The sequence below is a fragment of the Syngnathoides biaculeatus genome, chromosome 2 (assembly GCF_019802595.1).
Source record: "Syngnathoides biaculeatus isolate LvHL_M chromosome 2, ASM1980259v1, whole genome shotgun sequence".
NCBI lineage: Eukaryota > Metazoa > Chordata > Actinopteri > Syngnathiformes > Syngnathidae > Syngnathoides > Syngnathoides biaculeatus.
The window spans coordinates 31,387,439-31,402,307 of record NC_084641.1 but is presented as its reverse complement, the minus strand read 5'-3'; the positions used below and the strand labels follow the sequence as shown (position 1 = coordinate 31,402,307).

Genomic DNA, 14,869 nt, shown 5'->3' with positions numbered 1-14,869 from the left:
GAAGAAAATACAGAGGGCTGAAATACAGCACTAATTTTCAGGGAGCAAAACGAGAATGATCCTTGCCGCCAACTAAATGACTCGCTATCACCGGAGAAAATCTCAGTGCCTTTTTAACTGTGACGACAATGGCAAAACTGAAGATAAGACGACTGACAAATAGACAGACAAGATAAAGATGAAACACAATGACATTTTCACACAAATGAGGTGACACACTATCTCCAAGTCAGCAGGACAGTTTTTCTGTGCAGGACTTGAGACTGGTCGGCCTCAACGCTAAAAGGCACCTGCAAATTTTTAATCACCTAAATATCTCAATACAAATATCTCAATGAATAATGAATAGTGATAGCAAAATGTGCCGAACCAGATATCGATGTGTACATGTGTACTGTATATAAACGTGTAGACATAGATCAAAATGACAGTGTTGGTTTGGTGGAGATCTGCGGTTTACTGAGTGAAAGGAGCTTTTTTCAGCTATTCATTAACATTTGACTGATTCAATAGCAACTGGATTGAGACTGTTTTGATTTTTCATTAGGTCAACAATTTCCAAAGCTCTTCTAATGACATGATTGCAAGTATTTACTTGGAAATACAGCAGGTCAGTCATACGGTCACACAGCAGGTTTACATTGATTCGGTCAGACTTGAGTGCATTTTCAGTCCGTGGTTTCAATACTCAAAGTGCGCAGCTATGGTCTCAATGGTGTGTGCTTCGATAATGTTTCGTTCTAAAGGGGGGGAGGGGGGAATCTAATTTATTTAATTTATAGTTTCAGGATTATACAGTATGTGCTTCTAAAAATGCATTCATTTAGTTGTACCACTCTGACCTGTTGAAACATTTAAACCAATACAAAGATTTTTAACATCCTTTCATATGATATCATACCTCCTTTGTCAATTTTTTAAAGTGTGTGTGGGGCGGGGGTGTGAGGGTGGGGGCGTGCTGCACCTTTGGTCCCCCCGGTTCCACCACTTCTGAGTTGAGACCAGGTGTTTTACTGTTGGTAACATTTGTGGTAAGCTTGTTCTTAAATTCATCTGACATTTAAGATTGTTAAAATATTCCTTACAACACTGCCTGGAACCCAAACTAATCCTAATACCATCATAAAATCTTTATATGATGGGGTTACGATGGTGTGCCATAAATCCTTTTTATGACAGTGTTATGATGAGTGAGAAACAGTATTCTGCAATAGGTTAGAGCTTGTATTGACATTAAATAACTGATAACTGTTAAATGCTCCCTTATCGCTAGTTCTAACATGTTTTGATTTTAAAAAAAAAAGGTCTTCAAGGAACTCTGGTTTTGATACAGCGCATTGGATGAGGTGGGAAAAAAACACTTCAAAGCTCTTCATCGTGAAATGTAACAAGACTTAGTTGCTCGATGAGTGACAACTAAGAAGCGAGTGTAAGGAGAAGAGGATAATGTCTTCCTCAAAAGTGGGGCAGAGGAGCGTCGGAGTGTGGGCCCGATTACTGTGATCCTCTCCCCTCTCATCCGAACCGCAGGCATCCAGGAGGCAGGTGGGTTGGTGTATTAGGGTGGGCTCAGCTCTGCACTCTGATCCACTCTTTGCCACTGCAAGTTTATTAATGCTTCATTAGGGACAGGAAGTTGTCAGCAACATGCTGTCTTGAGTTGGCTCCCTGCTGCCAGGCCATCAACAGCAGCCCGTGTGTGTGTGTGTGTGTGTGTGTGTGTATGTGTGCGTGTGGAGACCAAGCGGCTTTGCGAATGTCGGTGCGTGAAGATGGGTTTGTGACGCTTATAAATGTGTTTTTGTGCATGCATGCATATGAGCGGGCTGCTTTCTGTTGTGCAGGCAGTGATGACAATGGGGGACAAGGGTGGGTGGGTGGTTGACTGGAGCTAATCAAATGCAATGATGCGATGTGGGAGAATTTGGCAGTGTGAGCTCTAATCAAGAAGCCCCCAACCTGCCAACAGCAGGAGAAGAAGAAGAGAGGCGAATGGCAACCAAGGTGACAGTGACATGAGAAAGACCAAAAAGGCATTAATGAAACATGGGAGGTAGGAAAAGTGAGCATATTGTTATAGTTGAGTTGAGTGGAACACAATTTGTTTTGCAACACTGTTGTTTGAATTTGTATATATACCTTTCCCGCCCTTTTAGAAATAGCGGAAATGCAAAATTCACTGGAATGAAACCTTTAGTACCTGGGCATCTATACTAAACAATTGCATTACCATATGTTTCCATTAAGATATCACGTACTGTAAAACAGTCAGTTGTAACTTTTAACTCCAAATGGTAAAATTTGTAATGTGGCACTGAGTCTTGTTGCACATGTGCCAATTTGGCAAAAAGAGCGTAAAAGAGCATTTTTATCTTTTAACTTTGATAACAAGTGATGACAGGTGTTGTAATGCTGTATTTTACGGCTTTGAGTTTGCATATTTTACTTGACTTTGCGTGTACAGTATATTTTGTGTCTTTCTTAACACTTTTTTTGTCGAGGTTGCTTCTTTTGGAATAAGTGTCACAGAAATACGGGGAAAGCAGAACACACGCCTAGAGTTTATGCTTCAATGATTGCTGCAATGAGATATGATTTTTTTTTCAACTTTAATACAGCCCATTTATTGGATCTCATTAGATTTTGCTGGTGGCCTTAATGTTGTGCCCGGTCGGCATACGCTCATTTTTAAATATATAAACGAATAAAACGTGAAAAAAAGTGCTTTTCCCTCAGGGTGAAGTTTTTCTCCACTTTCTTGTTCTTGGTCTTAATACTGAATTTTAGATGACTGCAATCCAGAATAGTATTAACAAGGTCTAACTAAGGACATACATAAAAGCAAAGTATAAATAAATACTGTTTGTTTTTGAACAGTTGGAAGCTAAAAGAAATTATAACACTTGCATGATTGTTTGAGCAATCTCTTGCAAGGTTCGTATAGATTTTTTCGTCAATGTCAAAATCAAGTTATTTTATTTTTATTAATTTACAGGGTTTACTTTTAATCTTGCACATGTAGTCAGTAAAAAAAAATGATCACTGATTCGATCAAAAATTGTATAGTGAGTAACTTCAAATATTTGCTATCATTTCAGACCAGGGGTATCAAACTCATTTTTGTCACAGGCCACTTTGTAGTTGCGGCTTCACTCAGAAGACCGTTATGACAGAAGACCGTTATGACTGTGAAACAATAAAAATTTTTAATCACCTCATCATTATTATCCATGCAATTTATGAACTCATAATGGAATCAGAAATCAAGCTCAATGGATTTTTCAACTATTCATCATGTTTGGTAATACAAAAATAATTACAATAACTCAAAGTTATCGTTTATGATATGGCAATTTGAAATTTTAGTAGAGATTTTACAAGAATCATGGAAGTTGACACACATGATTTGCCTTTGCGGGACACATAAAGCCATATGATGGGCCGAATCTGGCCCCCGGGCCTTGAGTTTTACACCAGTGTTTTAGACAATAGTTGCACATCAGTGACCTCTAGGAGACATCCAAAGTTTGGTCAGTGACAAGTTTAGGTCAAACCAACATGATGGCATTGGCAGAAATAATGTGTTAATTTACGGGAATTTGATTATTTTATTGCGATTAAATTACCTACAAATACTGTTAATGAGAAGCTTACTCTAACTTTCTCGGTGTTCTGGCGATATCGATAGGTGTTGTCCAGAGTTTTCGTCTGCCTGGCTTTTCCTTCATCGGCGGAGCCGATCGATGATGTCATTGATTGGATCGGCGAATTATGACATGAAAACCGATTGGCCAACCATCTTGAAATGCTAATTATCGGCCCATACTGATCAAACTCATCAGATCGATGTGAAGTCCACTATAGATGTATGTATGCTATATTTTATTCATTTTGAGAAAAAAATATGGTGTAGGTTAAGTGGAGTGAAAATAATTAAATCTTAAATATCTTCTTCGTTGGATTAATTGGATAAAAAGTTAATCCATATTTGCTTCCTTGGTGTTTTAATGCTTCATTGCTTGTGTGATGTGGTGCAATCGAGAGGGCCATTGGGTGCCATGGAAACTTTGCTATGATATACTTAAACGATGTGATACAATCAAGTTACATTGGGTGCCGTGGAAACACCAGACAGTGATGCAAAAGACAACAAAAAGACTGACGATTTTAGAGGATGGTGAAGACATCGCAAAGACTCACATGGACTATTTTTGTCACAGTTGCTTTGTTTGTCACATTTGCTTTGTTGTGATGCGAACCATGGTAAGGAATAAAAAAGTGGAGACGTGGAGATGTGATTAGAACCGGTTGGAGATTGTGAAAGACACATCCCACGTTCTCCTCGCGAGCCAGAAGTTCCTCTTGTCTTCACTCCTTGATAATTTTACTTTAAATGTCCTAGGCTGTTTAAACCTGATATTCTTTACTTTGCATTTTATTTTTATTGGAGATATATCGCTATGAGCCAGAGCCAGTTTTTATCCAGTCTGTTCAGAAATGTTAAACAAACTCAGATAAGAGAGATTCTTAAACTATCTAATGGCTTCAGAAGAAGAAAGGAAAGGAAATGTTAAGGCTGAAGAAGAAAATGTGGACAGAAGATGAAGAGCAATGCAAGTGTTAAGACTGAAAGGTGCAAATGTGAGATAAGGGAAAGGGCCAGGGTCATTTTAGAGTGGACAAACTGAAATAAAAAAAAAAAAACAAAGGCAAATGTGGAATGAATCCATCAGAATTGGGAGAAAATCGGCTGAAACGATGACAAGGCCAAAGGGTTAATATTGCTTCATCCCTCTCAACACAAGGGCCACTTGAAGATAATTCTTCATCTTTGATGTCGTTCTTCAGTCCCGGTGAATTGAGACCCTCTATCTTTTTTTTTTTTCCGCTGTGGTGTTTTGCCTTTGAGATTGCAAGTTGAATCCCCCCTCACACACACACACACACACACACATACAAAAGCACACTTGCATATGGGGTCTCCAACTTAATTTTGTGAGGGTAAAAAGTTCAGAGTGATCGAAGAGAGATATGTTAGGGTAGGGTCAGGTTTGGGATGTTGTTATGGTTTACATTTATGAAGAGGCCTACAGAAATTTCACATTTATCATTCATAGTGATTAGTCATATACCAACCAAACAGTCATGTACATTTAATTTTTCATTGGATTTATATGACAGATGAAAAAAATTGACTAAGATTTCGCCAGATGACACGCATGACTTACAAGGGAAAAAATACCCACTGCTTAGCATACAATAATTTTGTAAGTGCTAAAGGTTTCATATGTACTACCAGTTAAGTTTTTGGTTAAAATGAAAAGCATACTACAGTGGTCCCCTTTAATTCACGGGGGTTATGTTTCTTAGACCCCCACAAATAATGGATGCAGTACTAAAAAAAATGGTAACACTCAACATGCATGCCAGCACGGGTTTAAGCATGTGTATAAGCAACCATACGACACCGCTCACAAAGCAATGAGGAACATTTGCATTCCACATCTGTAAGTAGAAGAAGCTAACATTGCCTCACGCACTGCCAGTGTAGGCAGGTCATAACTGACTATGTTATACACACTCAACGGTGTCACATCGATACTAAAATGATCACGGCACAGCAAGCAAAAGAGCATAACTAGCAAATAATAAAACAAATAAAAGAATGACACAAAATAATTGACACAAAGCATGCACTTTAAACACTCTTTACCTTCTCCTAGCATCCTTTGTGGCACTCAGAATAGTGCTGCAAAGCATGCTGGGAGCACGTAAATAGCAGTAATAACCTGCCTACACAGCCAGCGTGTGGAGCAAAGTAGGCTTCTTCATCTTACAGATGTGAAATGCAAATGTTCCTCACTGCCTTGTGAGCGGCGGCATATGGTAGCTTACATAGACACTAAAACCCATGCTGGCATGCCTGCTAACTGTGTAACCAATATGTTGAAGTGTACTTTGTTGGACAGGTCACACAACAATTGCAAATGTTATAAGGAAGAAACTTTTTCAAAGTCAATGTTCAAAAGCGTAACTATGTCAAACCTTTTGAAATCTCAGACAAACTAACCGAATGCACCACAAGGTGGCACGTCAAGGTCACATTTGGAAAAACGTCATGTGTGAAACTATAGGAGGATGACCACATGACCATAGAGAGCCAATCACAAGTACTGTGTCACCTTTAAGAAAAAAACAACTAATATTTGTCACAATTTTTCTGATGTAACTAAAATAGTAATTATGGAAATTCCACCAATTTTGCAACTAAAACACTTCATCTTGTTACATGTAATTAGTTACTCCACAACACTGTTCGTATTATGTCATACCACAGGTACTGTGAACTGGTCAACCACATTGTATCCAAATCCAAACCTCAAAGGAGTTGAGTTTGGTGCACCATTTGTAATTTCTGTTCAGTTTTTTTAGATCACCGTTTACTGTCACAGCTTTAGTACTATTTTTGTTGCTACTGGGCTTCAGTTCAGCATTATCCTCCTGATGATAATGACATACCTTGCCGTGCATTTACGACAAAAGTTTGGATAATGTTTGGGTAACAACTGTGTTCACAAGTACTGAGGAAGACTGTGGTAAACAACATAAAAATAAAGACTCAGACTCAACTCTCCTCAGTGAATCAATGTCGAGTCTGCATCTGTGACTTGCAAAACTGCAATTCTTTTCCTCGCAGTTTTTCCTACCTTGGATTAAAAAAAAAAATGTTAACAAATGTTGTTTTGTGGCAACTACTCATTTGATCAAAGCATGTGAACTCATTTGCAGTAAATAAATAAATACAAGTGAATACAAAACAGATTAAAACATAAAATATAAAGTGTTTGTTCTATAGATGGAATGATGAAAAAAATTTATATCACTGAAACAAAAACGCTATTACTGTACCACTTACAGTATACTAATTGCCATCCCAGTAATGAATTCAACAATGTGACCAATCCATGCTTGTAACCTGAACCGCTCAATCCTAATATTTTACTTAACATCTTATTTTACTTGAACTTTTATTTCTACTCTCAATATACATTACTGCCGGCATGGTGAACAACCGGTTGCCCCATCTGCCATGCAGTTCTGAGGACATGAGATCAAACCAAGCCTCCCCTGAGTGGAGTTTGCATGTTCTCCCCATTCCTGTGTGGGTTTTCTCTGGGTACTCCGCTTTCCGAAAACATGCGTGATAGCTTGATTGAAGTCTCTAAATTGCCCAAAGGTGTCAATGAGCTGTAGTTTTGTACTTTTTGTCTTCCGTGTTGCTGAGCCAAACTCAATTTTCCACCTCGGTGGACAGTAAAGAATTAATTCTATTCTATACTATAGTCATGAGCTCTTAGAACCCAAAATCGAATGACTTCCCTTTGAATATTAGCAATAAAAATAAATTAAACATTTCATTTTTTCATCATTAAATACTGTAAAACTCAGAGAATGAGAGAAGCTGAAATACAGTGTCGCCAGATAGGACAGTTGTGGTGTGCATTTTGAGCAAAATATATTGTCTGACAAGCAAGGCTGACTTTTAATTACAGTTGTCAAGAAAACATCTGGAAGCAAAATAACCTTTTTTTTTCATCCCATTTAAAACACATTAACCAGCTACACAATTTCCACAGCTAAAATTTGTTATTTGGCATGAATGGTATCAAATGTGTGATTCTGAAACACTAAATCTCAGCTACCAGGAACACAAAACAAAACAAAACAGCTTTTCACGGCACTTGAGTTTGTTGTATCGGTATTGTCGCAACAAACAACAGGACTCAGCTGGCAAAGAAAACTTAGATTTTTTTTTGTCTTGTTAATCTAACTATTTACGTTTCGCAATGATGTGAATGGAAGGGGGGAAATGACAACTGTAGCAGTATTATTACTGCACAATTTCAATCTTTAGTCTGTTTCTACACTAGCATGGGCATATACAGATAATGGGTATGTGTTTCCACAATATGTTGCATGGATGCATTTAGGACCTTGAACAAGAAAGCAGGTTTTGTCTGTGAGTACGTTTCCATGTGGGAACTGTATGCATATAATAAACAGTACACACAGAAACACAACCATACCAACATGCTGTTAGTCTGGCCAAGTTCTGGTTATGAATACCAAGCAAAAAGTAAAGCCTTTGGGAAATGAGAGCAGGGAAATGGAGTTATATACCGTGACCTAATGCCCTCCGTGTGTTAGTGTGAGCGTGCATAAATGTGTTAAACAATGCCCCATGAGAAATTTGATTAGCCTGTGTTTGTGTATATCTGTGCATGCACATTACTGCTTATGACAGCAGCAGCAGCAAGAAATGAGGAGATGCTATCTTAAAGAGGCAAACGAGGATGAAGGCAGAGAGGAAAGCGGATCAGGCGGCTGAGCTCTAATCTGCGTGGGTAATTTCTGATATCGAGATTTTTCTGGAGTTTTGTTCAAGTTTAGGTCAGAGGATAATGACCTTTTAAAGACCTTTCAAAAGGGTGGAGAATTGAAAGGCTTCTAATAAATGGTCGCGCTATGTTGTGTTATATTAAGGAGAAATAGCCATTCAGTGGTTGCCGTAGCGATTCCATATTATCAATTTGGGATGATATTAATGGATGTCATTTCAATGAACCCACTTTCAGTTGACATTGTTATTTATTTGTTTTTTGTTTTTTTTTAAAGTCTACATATAATATACAAACTAATATTCTTACACTAGTACAAAAACTCACGGCAGGTAAGTCAATAAACCCAATTTATGAGAAAATGTTATCATTTTACACAATGTGTTACAAAAAAGAAGAATTTAAGTGCATAAATTCACGAGCTCATCTCTTGAAGCATTGAACTGTTTTAACAAATGCTTTTGTAACACAGGTCATTTGTCACTATGATGAGATTTTTTTTTCCATATTTATTGCTATATCATCTTTTAATGTTTATATACTGCAGTTGTTTCTGTAATAGGGTTAAATATTTCAGTTGTTACATACAGTATTTTGTAGACATGTTGTTTGACCAAAAAGCCGACGGTGACGTTTAACACTGCTTATCATGCCACCATTATCAGATATGACCTATATAATTTATGGTCCTTATGTTGACAGTGTTACTCTTTAAAGTTCCTTATTTTGATTTAGTAGTGCAATATTTTGTCTTGAATCATATTTTTTTGGTATTGTATGAATCTGAGTTCATGTAATGTTCTTATTTCATATGTAAAATGATACATCAGTTTATTCATTGGCTAACCTCTGTTTTAACCCCAAAAATTGACAAAAAACCCACCTGAATGTTTTCCATGTTTTGTTTTTTTTTGTAGTGGGGGTGAGGGGTGCTAGCAGCACATGAGCAGATGGAGCGAAAGGTGAAGAAGCCTGATGTCTTTTTCCATTCATTGTGTTGCACATATACCGTTAAGTGTGTCGGTTAGGGTTAGGACATCAACATTGGCCATTTATGTCGCCAAAGCAGTTATTTATTGCCGTTTTGTGAACCTTTGGGCTGAGATATGTGCTCCCAAGCTAGAAATATTTTGCGGAGGTCGCATCGTTTCAGCATTATTCTGTACATGAAAAAAGACTGGAGGTGTGCTATTACTCTTTGACAACAAAGCCATGCATTGCCAGCTCACTTTATGATGTTAAAGATGTTCCAATTTGCAATGCTACTGTATTAAAAGTTGTTTTTATTTAAATTTTTTTTTTACAAAAAATGACATTTTACAAAGTGGAGGCAATCATTTTCACATTATCTTAATTGTCTTACTATATATAAAATTCTGAAGTATCACATTCTCTAATTAAATGAGGAAGTCAGATTTTGGTGAAAAAAAAAAACAGTTGATTTCACCATGAATACCAGAATGCAACTGATAAAAGTGTATCAGTCTATATTTTCAAATGAACCATGAAAATATATAAAAGCATTCCAGGTCACCACTCTTCTTCTTTTCCTTTCGGCTTGTCCCGTTAGGGGTCGCCACAACGTTCTCTTTGGTCTTCCTCTCGCTCTTTTGCCTGGCAGCTCCATCCTCAGCATCCTTCTACCAATATACTCACTCTCTCGCCTCTGAACATGTCCAAACCATCGAAGTCTGCTCTCTCGAATCTTGTCTCCAAAACATCCAGCTTTGGCTGTCCCTCTAATGAGCTCATTTCTAATCCTATCCAACCTGGTCACTCCGAGCGAGAACCTCAACATCTTCATTTCTGCCACCTCCAGTTCTGCTTCCTGTTGTTTCTTCAGTGCCACTGTCTCTAATCCGTACATCATGGCCGGCCTCACCACTGTTTTGTAAACTTTGCCCTTCATCCTAGCAGAGACTCTTCTGTCACATAACACACCAGACACCTTTCGCCAGCTGTTCCAACCTGCTTGGACCCGTTTCTTCACTTCCTTACCACACTCACCATTGCTCTGGATTGTTGACCCTAAATATTTGAAGTCGTCCACCCTCGCTATCTCTTCTCCCTGTAGCCTCACTCTTCCCCCTCCACTTTTCTCATTCACGAACATATATTCTGTTTTACTTCCGCTAATCTTCATTCCTCTCCTTTCCAGTGCATGTCTCCATCTTTCTAATTGTTCCTCTGCATGCTCGCTGCTTTCACTGGAGATCACAATATCATCTGCGAACATCATGGTCCAAGGGGATTCCAGTCTAACCTCATCTGTCAGCCTATCCATTACCACTGCAAACAGGAAGGGGCTCAGAGCTGATGCAGTCCCACCTCCACCTTAAATTCTTCTGTCACACCTAAGGCACACCTCACCATTGTTCTGCTGCCATCATACATGTCCTGTACTATTTTAACATACTTCTCTGCCACTCCAGACTTACGCATCCAGTACCACAGTTCCTCTCTTGGTACTCTGTCATAGGCTTTCTCTAGATCCACAAAGGCACAATGTAGCTCCTTCTGACCTTCTCTGTACTTTTCTACGAGCATCCTCAAGGCAAATAATGCATCTGTGGTACTCTTTCTAGGCATGAAACCATACTGTTGCTTGCAGATACTTACTTCTGTCCTGAGTCTCGCCTCCACTACTCTTTCCCATAACTTCAATGTGTGGCTCATCAACTTTATTCCTCTATAGTTCCCACAGCTCTGAACATCCCCTTTGTTCTTAAAAATGGGAACTAGAACACTTTTCCTCCATTCTTCAGGCATCTTTTCGCCCGCTAGTATTCTGTTGAATAAGTTGGTCAAAAACTCCACAGCCATCTCTCCAAATTGCTTCCATACCTCTACCGGTATATCATCAGGACCAACTGACTTTCCATTTTTCATCCTTTGTAGTGCCTTTCTGACTTCCCCCTTGGTAATCATTGCCACTTCCTGGTCCTTCACACTTGCCTCTTCAACTCTTCCTTCTCTCTCATTTTCTTCATTCATCAACTTCTCAAAGTATTCTTTCCATTGATTTAGCACACTACCGGCACCAGTCAACACATTTCCATCTCTATCCTTAATCACCCTTACCTGCTGCACATCCTTCCCATCTGTATCCCTCTGTCTGGGCAACCTGTAGAGATCCTTTTCTCCTTCTTTCGTGTCCAACCTGGTGTGCATGTCTTCATATGCCTCTTGTTTAGCCTTTGCCACCTCTACCTATGCCCTACGTCGGATCTCAATGTACTCTTTTTGCCTCTCCTCAGTCCTCTCAGTATCCCACTTCCTCTTCGCTAATCTCTTTCTTTGTATGACTCCTTGTATTTTGGGGTTCCACCACCAAGTCTCCTTCTCCCCTTTCCTACCAAACGACACACCAAGTACTCTCCTGCCTGTCTCTCTGATTACCTTGGCTGTCGTTGTCCAGTCTTCCGGGAGCTTCTGCTTTCCATCGAGAGCCTGTCTTACCTCTTTCCAAAAGGCCGCACAACATTCTTCCTTTCTCAGCTTCCACCACATGGCTCTCTGCTCTACCTTTGTCTTCTTAATCTTCCTACCCACCACCAGAGTCATCCTACACACCACCATCCTATGCTGTCGAGCTACACTCTCCCCTACCACTACTTTACAGTCAGTAACCTCATTCAGATTACATCGTCTGCACAAAATATAATCTACCTGCGTGGTTCTACCTCCGCTCTTGTAGGTCACTATATGTTCCTCCCTCTTCTGGAAATAAGTGTTCACTACAGCCATCTCCATCCTTTTTGCAAAGTCCACCACCATCTGTCCCCCAAAGTTCCTTTCCTGGATGCCGTACTTACCCATCACTTCTTCATCGCCCCTGTTTCCTTTACCAATATGTCCATTACAATCTGCACCAATCACAACTCTCTCGCTGTCTGGGATGCTCAGAACTACTTCATCTAGTTCCTTCCAGAATTTCTCTTTCAACTCTCGGTCACATCCTACCTGTGGGGCATAGCCGCTAACCACATTATACATAACACCCTCAATTTCAAATTTTAGTCTCATCACTCGATCTGATACTCTTTTCACCTCCAAGACATTCTTAGCCAGCTCTTCCTTTATCCTATCTGAGGCCATTATCTTTTTACTGCTTGACTGTCAAGATATGGAAACGATAGGATTTTGAATCATCCATAAGCAAAAAAACGAGGGCAATGAAGAAGCTGGTATGAGCCACGAAGAAGTGGGCGATATAAATATTGCATAGACAACTGAGGCAAACAGAAGCCCTCATCTCAACAATGTGTGGCCCTCAGGAGGAGGGCTAACACCATTCCCTGCACAGGTTGAATGCTCCAGTAGCCTCTTTGGTGAGATAAGTGAGCTGTCCACTAGTCATCTTAATGGCAGTGCGCAGTCACGGCAGCCATATTAACTTGACAGTGATGACAGTAAGGGACAAAGCGAGCAACAGTCATCTTATACAAAAGCTTTTCTGAGGGTTAAAGACAAACAGTACCCTACATCTGACCTGGTAGTAAAGAAAAAATAATCAACCATTTTCTCAAAATTCCACACACAAAGTGCAGATGTATTTTGTAACACTCTTGATATTTTCTTTTTTTCTTTTTGTTTTATCCAAACTTCAGTTGTTGATAAACCTATTGTTGATTTTAATGTCAGTTATTAACAAAATGAAAACAATCAAATGAAAACGGTACAAACATGTAAAAGAAAACCAATGACCAACCACAGAAACGTAAGGCAAAGAAAATGTGTTATTGATTTTACTCGTTCTGTTAGTTATGTCGTGATCCCAGCACACCAAGAAAGGCAGAAGGGAAAAAAGATATTTCAATACAATACATCTTTTTTTTTTTGCTTTTCCTAATTAACAGGAATGCTGATATTGACACTGGTTATTAGTCAGAAAAGAGTAGAATGCCAATTAAATGTTACATTTCATGGATGTGGTGTTCACAAACCACAACATTGTGACATATAAATCATCGAATTTTAATTTTTTTTTCATCAGGGGGTTGAAGTTAGCTAGGTTGAAGATTGTCGGGTAATTTTTTTAACAATGACGCATTTTTGTATAAAATACTATTCAACTGTCTTAATAAGCCTCTCCAGATGATGTGATGCAAAATACACGACTTCTTTCTTTTCTGCAGACAAGACTGACTCGTTGATTTGAATCAGACATGACAGCTTCTTGCCACTTCATTTACCTCCATGAAAAGCTGCCAATCACTTTCAAAGCAGCAAATGAGGACATTTGCAAGGTAATCCAACTGACAGGATTCTTGGATTTCACCCCAGTCCGTCAGATTGTTCACCTTGTCCACGCTCTCTATATTTACTATCCTGATCTGCCCCCAAACTCTATAATCTCGGGCGGAGCGACCCGCCCAGACCTGTCAACGCTGCTTGAATTTAGAAAGAGAATAAGAAGCGCATGGCTTCAAATGACCTCAGAGTCTCACATTGCACATTGACAACTCCAGTAAGTGAATTGAGGTGAAATTTTATTTGATGCCGACTGATCAGCAAATAAAGCGGACCTACGGAAGTGAAATCCAATCCCTTCCAGAAAGCCATATTCCTTTTTCAAAGCAATCAGTGTCTGCTCCAACATTGTTCGCGTCCCGTAGCGGACGTGTTGTAGCAAGAGCAGTTAAACAAATTGATTGAATCTTCTTCCCCACACTCTGATTGTGACCTTTTAAAAAGAAGCATTCTTATCCCTTTGTGAGATTCAGCAAGACAACTGCCATCATTATCATTGTTTGAATTGTTGTGCTTGTTTGTTTTCGCAGTGACCACATGCTGCTGCTGCGTGCAGTAATGATACACAGCTTTTTGTCCATCATCTCCCCCTGGTCTTTCTTCAATCATTGTCCGTCTCTTTCATCTCCATATCGGGTAAATGTTTCAGCTCGTGCCTGTTTCTCTGTCATTGCTATCCTCCCCCATCAGCGGTCCCGCCTCCGTTGCCCACCTGTTCTCGCCCCTTTTTATCTCCACATTTCCTCTCCACCTGCGGTGAGCACTCGCCAAGCTTGTGATTAGTAACAGAAGCCAACCTGCACTGAAATCTCAGCCATGGAATTAGCTGCGGAAACAACCTGGCTGGAATACCTGAGGTGGTGCTTAAGCATTGGCTTTGTCGCAATATTGGCAAAACATATTAAAAAGAGATTGGACATAATTGAGACGTTTGCTTTGTTATTGTGGAGGAAAGAATGGCAAAGCCGTGTTGTGTGAGGAAAGAGTGTAGTGTAATGCGAATTTATCCCAGGTATCTTTGGGCAGGAGGCAGCGTAGAGGTTGAACTTTTCGAGAGCCAAGCCCAGGACACATAGAGACCGACAACAGCCGCACTCACAATCACACATAAGGACAAGTTAGAGTGTCCAATTAACATTGCATGTTTTTGGGATATGGGAGGAAACCGGACGGCTTGGAGGAAATATACGCAGGCATGGGGAGAACATGCAAACTCT

The 14,869-nt window shown here is 39.6% G+C and overlaps 1 protein-coding gene and 1 long non-coding RNA gene across 4 annotated transcripts in view; one reads left to right on the top strand and one right to left on the bottom strand.

Annotated features, from left to right (window-relative positions):
* The window catches only part of agrn (agrin), a 174,368-nt gene that overhangs the window by 114,680 nt on the left and 44,819 nt on the right, over positions 1–14,869 (bottom strand). The gene's annotated exons all lie outside the window — the stretch shown is intronic.
* LOC133490432 (uncharacterized) lies at positions 959–14,547 on the top strand. Of its 3 annotated transcripts, none has more exons than XR_009792210.1 (5): positions 959–1,031; positions 1,334–1,545; positions 9,317–9,361; positions 13,538–13,648; positions 14,183–14,547. It is a non-coding gene; the product is annotated as an uncharacterized LOC133490432 (long non-coding RNA). The 3 variants fall into 3 exon arrangements; XR_009792211.1 differs by lacking the exon at positions 959–1,031 and adding an exon at positions 8,306–8,401 and having other exon boundaries at positions 1,070–1,545; XR_009792209.1 differs by lacking the exon at positions 959–1,031 and having other exon boundaries at positions 1,112–1,545.